A 7,338-nucleotide genomic window follows, 5' to 3' on the forward strand; every position below is an offset into this window, starting at 1 on the left:
CAAAGGAGTTAAAAATAATTTTTTAAAAAGGCAAAAATTTTTATCTTTCCAGGGAATTTTTATATTTTACAGGGACAATGCTCAGAAAATATAATGAGAGAAAGCATATTTTAAAAGACATATGATATGTGCTCAGGTATATGAGAGCTGCTCTCATTATCCTAACAGAAATGTAACAAATGTGTTGAAATAATTTGTAAAAAAACCACACAGGAAATTAAAATAGTTGAATTTAAAGTAGGATCTTTCATTTAGTCAACCAGATATTGTTGGAAAGGAGTCAAGGGATGAACTCCCTCCCCTTTGCAACTTAAAACATCTCTCTGGCATCCCATCACAGTATTAATATGTTAACCTGGAGCACATTTGACTTCCTACTGCTTCCTCTGGCATCTGTGTGGACATTGATCTTGATATGACATAAATATTAAAGGAGTTGCATGGGAGAAGCTGACTGCAGCAAGGGCTGCCCATCAAAGGGAAGTGAGGGGAGAGGAATTAAAGCAGATCCCCTGGCACTCCAGGTTACTGTCTCCAAAAGGTCAAGGCTTTTACCAGATGTGCAGGAGAATTAGAGAGTCTAAGGAGATAGTCTGGCTTTATTTCACCTTGACAATTCACTAGAGCAATGAAAAGAGACATGTCCCTGGGTTTACCTTTTGCCCAGGTTTTTCCTTCTGTAGAGCAGTGTGTTTGTAATTCTAGGCTGATTCTGCTCCAGACTCACAGACGTTCACGACCTCTGTCCCCTTCTTACCTTACTGTAACTGATACTCTTTTCATTCCCAGTGTGCTATCTGCTGGGAATGGCCAGATGTCTTTTAAATGACATAATGGGAACAAAACTCTTTCCTAGGACTCCTAATTCCATAAGAAGTCATTACCTGCATTTCCCACTTGCACTTTTGGAGGGGCATTTTTTAACCCTTTTTATCAATTTTTCCAAATGGTGTAGAATTTTCCCCAAGCAGCCACACCTGTTGTCTGTGTGCAATCCACCTGGTATGTAACAAACACTTTCAGTAGTTTGGGATCTTTAGAGTGTGGATGACTTAAATCATGATCCACAGCCTGGCTAAAGAGTACTGTGAAGACAAGGGCCCGTTCTCCAACTGTGGACTCCCTGTGTGCTCCCAAACAGAGCTCTCCTTGCTGCCTCTTTTTGAGGGTTGCATTTATGGCTGAGGTAGTGGTGAGTAAGAGATCTATAAATGGGTTCTGGTGAGGAGTAAACATCATGTGGTCGTTCACTTTGGAAGCTTGTTGAGTGGGAGGCATTTACTGAACCTTGGTGCACTTGCTGTAATCACTGATCTTCTTCGAAGTGCTAATGTCTCTTTCATCCTGTGTAAAGCTACTTCTTATAAAATAGGATGCCTTAACAGAATTTTGGGGTTAAATATATAGGGCTGGGAACAATTGAAATAAAAAAAAAAAATTATTCAGTGCTCAAGTGATTCATGCATGGTCTTTAATTATATAATATTAGCACCAAATGTGGTCATTTAATTGCATATATGGAGACACAGCCAAAATCTGGATAGATTTCATATTTCTTGTTCTTTCAGCTAGCATGCTCTCTAAGAACAGAAAACACTGACAACTGGAACTACTAGTGTTTTTTTAAGAATAAATATTTTGTGTCCTTGCTGTTAACTAGTTGAGTGTGTTCAGAGAATAAAAGGGAGATGCAGCATTAAAAACTGTAATTTTGAAAAAGGAAAAAAAATAGTGAGATTTTTGCAATTCATTTCTTTATTTGCATTTATTTTTGAATCTGCATCTGTGTTGAACAGCACATACATTAAATAATTTCTTATATAAAAATAGCTACTGCTTTTTTCTGTGGTCAGAAACCTCAGGGATCCAGTCTTTTTTCTTCCAGAAAACAACACTGGCATCCAACCGACTGCAATCACAGCCTTGCAGATTCTCACTCAGGGAATGGAGAAGGTCTTGAGGGCTGTAAACTCCTCTAATTCCATGATTCAAAGTGTTCCTGAGCATGTACTTGTGTCCACCCTTAATCAGGATAACATTTAAGCATTTGTTCTCAAGTATATTCTGTTTTTAAATGTCTGAGGGTTGTTTGGGGCGAGGTTGATTGGAGCAGCGAGGGAGTCTGGTGATAACCTGCAGCAGCTGAAAGAATCACCAGAGAACATAACTGTGAGCATTGCTAATGTACCATAAGCAACCTATTTTTGAGTTTACAGGCTCCCATGGCTCTCTGGAGGAGTTGGTGCTCTAAAAATAACGTGCCTTTGGGAGCTGGGACAGGGAGAATTGCAGCTGGCCAGTGGGAGGTCTGAGTGGATTAGAGCATCACAGGGAGATAATAGAGAGTCCACTGACTGCAAAGGGAGCTCAGGTAGTAATTATAAGCAACCAGAGAGCAGAGAGTATACGTGAGAGAAAGAGGATACAGTTACCAGGTGTTGAGATAGCACCACTTGCAAGCAGCATGCTTTAGACAAGATTTTAGAAAAGTGGGCTTGATCTTCCTCAGCACCTGAACCCCATGGAAATATTTATCATGGCCATTTGGTTTTTGTTTATTTTGGGTGGCAAGTGGCATCATTCCTGGGAACTCTAGTTTTTGGGGTTTTTTGCTCCTCCTGCTAACTAGCTACTCCTGTAGGCACATGGTCTCCTAGAAGGCTGGGTTTCCTTTGGTTGGAGCTGCTGTGTCCCAGTTGGGACTGGAAGAACTGGGCACAGCAGGTCTTTTGGTGGTCCATTGCCTAGTGAGAGATCTGAGTCATGGAAGAAGGGGAACAGAGAGGTGCTTGCTTGGCTGGATGGGACACAGTGCCACTTTGGACCTTTCAATCCTCAGATCATGAAGGTGTTAAGGGATATTGATTTCAATGGGAGCTGAAGGTCAAAGGTGTGCAAACTATGAGAAAACAAAGAAAGGACAAAAAAGTATTAAAAACGATGGAGCATGTGACCAAAAGTAATCCCATCAACCAGATTACTTTTCTTATTAGCAACACAGTAATACAGTTTACAGCACCTTGCTGTTTTAGTTTGTAAACTCACTGATGGCTCCAAGGCCAGGCACGGGCAAGAGGGCCCCTGCACATGGCCCATGAATCCACCTTGGCCCTCCTGAGCAGAGGACAGCTTCCCCTGGGACAAGCAAAGCCTCTGCCAGACTTACAGACTGCCTGACCCCCTGGACCACCTCAGGAAAACATCCAGTCCAGTGTCCTACTCAGGTCATTGCTCAGGGCCATGTCCAGTCAGGGTTTGAGTATCTCTAAGAATGGAGATTCCACAACCTTCCTGGGCAACCTGGACTAGTGTTTGACCACCTTGATGGTAAAAGTTTTATTTCCTATCTAGATGAAATTCCCTTTATTTCAATTTGTGCCTTTTGTCTCCTTTCCTGTCACTCAGCTCAGTGGGGAAAGTCTGTCTCCATCCTTTTGTACCCAAAAGCTTTGTACCCACCTTCTTCGTCTTACCACGATCCCTGGGTGCTTGATGTGCCCAGCACAGGGTGGCTGTCATGAAGAACTCAGGAAGTAAGGACAGATTAAACTACTTAAAGAAGATAAGCATGTAGCTCCCATGCAAGGCAGATGCGTCCTCCAGAGTGACACCTGCAGAAAACACAGCCTTAAATCTAACATGCTGAATCTGCTAGAAAGGTTAAAAAACTGCTAAATTACAGCTGTCCATCATGCCACAGTCTGCCCACGATGTGTTTGGAGGCAGAACCTGTCACTGGCCTCTTTCAGCAGAAGGATCAGAAAGCGCTTGTGATGCTGAGGACCACACTGTGCTCAGATTTGCCTGCTGTGCCCTGCACACCCTTTCTCCTGATCCCGGGCTTGAGCCCTTGAGTTCAGGCATAGCCAGAAATGTTTTATTTACATACCACTTGAAAACAGCCACCCTGTGATACTCAGGAACAGGCACAGAAGAGTTTGAAAGAGAAAGGAGGATAATCCTGAATGCTGAAGCACATGGAGAGTGTGTGTAGGCAGGAGGTAATTATATAGGACAGGATTACTTGTGCGTGTGTATCCCAGGGAGCCATCAAATACAGCCCTAAAGTTGGGTTTTGTTTTTGAGAGCAGAAAGAGAAACACCTTAAATTACCTGACTGGAAGGAAATTTCAGCTGAAACAGAGCAGTGCATTGCCTTACTGAGCCCAGCTATGAGATGGCCACGTTGTTTGATTGCTAATGGCCACAGAGTGTTGGTAACACTACTTGTGGTGCTACAGCCACTTCATGTGGGCAATGACTCCCTCTCACTCTCTTTCTAGACAAGTTAATTAACATTTCATTTCTTTATTTAAAGGTTGCCATCACTTTCAAGCAGTCAGTGTAAGCCATGCAAGGTTTCTCTTAATAGCACCTCTCTTCTCCAGGGAAGAGTTTCTTCTAAAAGCAAAGCAGTCCCAGCCTTTTGAATGTCCCTCCACTGTTTGCTCAAATGTGCACAGCCTGCATGTGTTCAGGAGCACAGCAAAAAAACTCCCTTCATGTAACTCATCGTGAGATATAGAAGGTTGTCATTTTTTATTCTGTCCTGTGACTTTTTCTCTGTTTTCTAAGTGTTTATTAAAGGTTCACAAGTTCAATAAAATTTACCAAAGGTAGACATATTCCTCCACTTCAAATACTTATATCTTAGCTGATTAAACATGGATGCTGAGAAAGTTAGTGTCTTGACCTTTTGAGGATTTTCAATATTGAGCTGTCTAGAACCACTGATCTCAATAGCAACCATGGTATTTTTTAACTTCAAAGACAGCAGAAAGAGGCCCTATGCTGGGCTTCAAATTAGCTGTGACTGTGCAGAAAAAAGTCTGTAGGTGGGTCAAAGGAAATTTCTCATCACTCCCCAGACAGAAGCTTAGTACCCCCTCAACCTTGCTTTAGATAAATAAAGAAATAAGTGGGAAAAGAACACAGAAGATACTTTGCTACTGTTTCTAGAATACTGTCCTTAGTGCTGGTCCGTCATGAGAATTAAAGCAGAAATAGGGAGAAGTGGAGCTGTGACAAAAGTAGTTACTACCAAAAGAAGAGAGGCTAAAAATTTCCCAGGACTATTCAGTTTGGATGGAGTGTGGAGTCTCACCAGTGAAGACTCTAATGGGTAGAACAGAAAAGGCAAGAGAAGGGGAAAACCAAAGCAGTTAAAAAATTAAAAATGCACGGACATATATATGTATATATCAGTAAGTATTATTTAATGGTAAAATTAAATACCATTTTGATTTTTATGAATTGATGCATCCCTGCTCCCTGCTGCACAGCCACACTGCGGAGCCACAGGGCAGGATTTGCCTCCTGTGCCTGCTGGAGCAGTGGCAGAGCTTCCCTGGGGCTGAGCCCCACTCAGGGTCTGTGCAGGGCTGGACCTGCCTGCCCCAGGCTCTGCGGGATGGGATGGGATGGGATGGGATGGGATGGGGTGGGATGGGATGGGGTGGGATGGGATGGGATGGGATGGGATGGGATGGGGTGGGATGGGATGGGGTGGGATGGGATGGGATGGGATGGGATGGGATGGGATGGGGTGGGATGGGATGGGATGGGGTGGGATGGGATGGGATGGGATGGGATGGGATGGGATGGGATGGGATGGGGTGGGATGGGATGGGGTGGGATGGGATGGGATGGGGTGGGATGGGGTGGGATGGGATGGGATGGGATGGGATGGGATGGGATAGGGCAGAGCCCCAGCACCCTGTACCAAGGGCAACACTCAAGGCTTTAGAGGCCTCAATCTTGACAGAATCATGAAGTTTCATCAGACAGAGATCTGGAGAGCAGGTGGGAAGAGCTACTGGATCACAAAGATTTGTATTTCCTAAGCCTGGCTGTAAACAAGTGCTGTCAGAGAAGGAAAAATTGCAGGTGTGGGGAGTGTCATCCCCCTCACAGCTTTTCTGCATGATCTGAAAATACCTGTGAGTGCACTGATAATGATTAATTTCTGGTCTTGTATTTGTTGCACAGGTCTTACAAGTGAAACAGAATGGATTCCAACGAATGGAGGAAATTTCAAATATTTTATATATTTGTATGAAGACTATGAACTTCCCAACTCTTCAATACCCCATAAGAAGCATCTTCTTTGTACATTTATATCAATGCTTTCTCCTTGTCCATTTTGTTTAACATAGGAAAGTAGTGCTGAAATAAAACAGAACAAAGCAACTAGCAATGAATATGTGTATGTACAGGAATGATTTTGACCTGAGAATGGGGAGTAGTGTAATTTGAAGTTTGAGCAAAAATAGAAAAAACTTAAAATAATTACATCATTATTTTCAATTAATTTGGTTTCTTTCTTTTTGAAAAATGTCAATGTGTACAAAAGAGTTTTTAAATTAATTCAGAAAGTGCAGAATAAATGAGTGATATAACATCTTATGTTCTGCTATGAGCTCCTAGTTATAGAAGAGGAATCATGTATCATGTGTAATAAAGGAAATTAAAATATTAAAAGCAATGGTCTTTCTGGTGAGTTGAGCTAAATTCTTCCTTTGTTGTAGAGACAAAGTATTTCTTTTCCTCTGGAATCTAAAATGCACTGCTGTTCTGATACTTATACATCGCCTTTATACAATGAATATACAAGATGTGAGGTAAAACATCTCTGACAGAAAACCTGCAACCTTTATTCAAATAAAGAGTCATCCAGCCTTGATGGAACATGTTCATGAATACAGCTTGAAGGATCATTATCTTCAAAACTCAAATCAAAAGGGGACACTGGAACATGGATGCTGGGCTAAAGTAATGTGTGATCACAGCACCCATTACACAGAGTGATTAATCCTTGATGCTTGCAGTATATGGACTGTACATAAAAGAACACTGATGCATATTCCATTTTTGGAAATGAGATCTTATTGTAAGAGAAATTTAATACACTGTGTCTCCATGGTCTCTTTTATGTTACTTGCTGTAAAGGGATATGAGGAGCTGTTTTTAATAATATTCTTCTAATGTTGATTGAAACTATTCTACATACTCTGAAACTCTCTGCCTGGCTCTTGTTTATTCAAATAAAATAAAGATTATTATTCTGGTTAGAAAACAGATTTCAAGTTGAATATTACTTACAATGACATCCATCTAATTCTTGTTTGCTCTATCAGATAATACCAGAGCTAACTGAAATGATTTTTGAATTTTAAGTTTCCATATATTTGCATTACTTTGTACAGGAAATTAGAAAGGAGCTGTACTCTTTGCAGCTCAATTAAAATGACATTATTGTACTTTTTGCTTTGAATATGCAATATCAACATTGCTTACTGTCCTGCTTCATCCTTATATGCTCTGATTTCCTTTAATACA

The 7,338-nt window shown here is 41.4% G+C and overlaps 1 protein-coding gene across 2 annotated transcripts in view; it reads left to right on the top strand.

Annotated features, from left to right (window-relative positions):
• The window catches only part of SMPX (small muscle protein X-linked), a 41,312-nt gene extending 34,832 nt beyond the window's left edge, over positions 1 to 6,480 (top strand). For both annotated transcript variants that reach the window (XM_063182504.1, XM_063182524.1), the window contains exon 5: positions 5,989 to 6,480. The gene's annotated coding sequence lies outside the window, so the exon portion shown is untranslated. The remainder of the gene's footprint in view (positions 1 to 5,988) is intronic.
• The last annotated feature ends 858 nt before the right edge of the window (positions 6,481 to 7,338 follow it).

The sequence above is a fragment of the Melospiza melodia genome, chromosome 2 (genome assembly GCF_035770615.1).
Source record: "Melospiza melodia melodia isolate bMelMel2 chromosome 2, bMelMel2.pri, whole genome shotgun sequence".
NCBI classification, from domain to species: Eukaryota; Metazoa; Chordata; class Aves; order Passeriformes; family Passerellidae; genus Melospiza; species Melospiza melodia.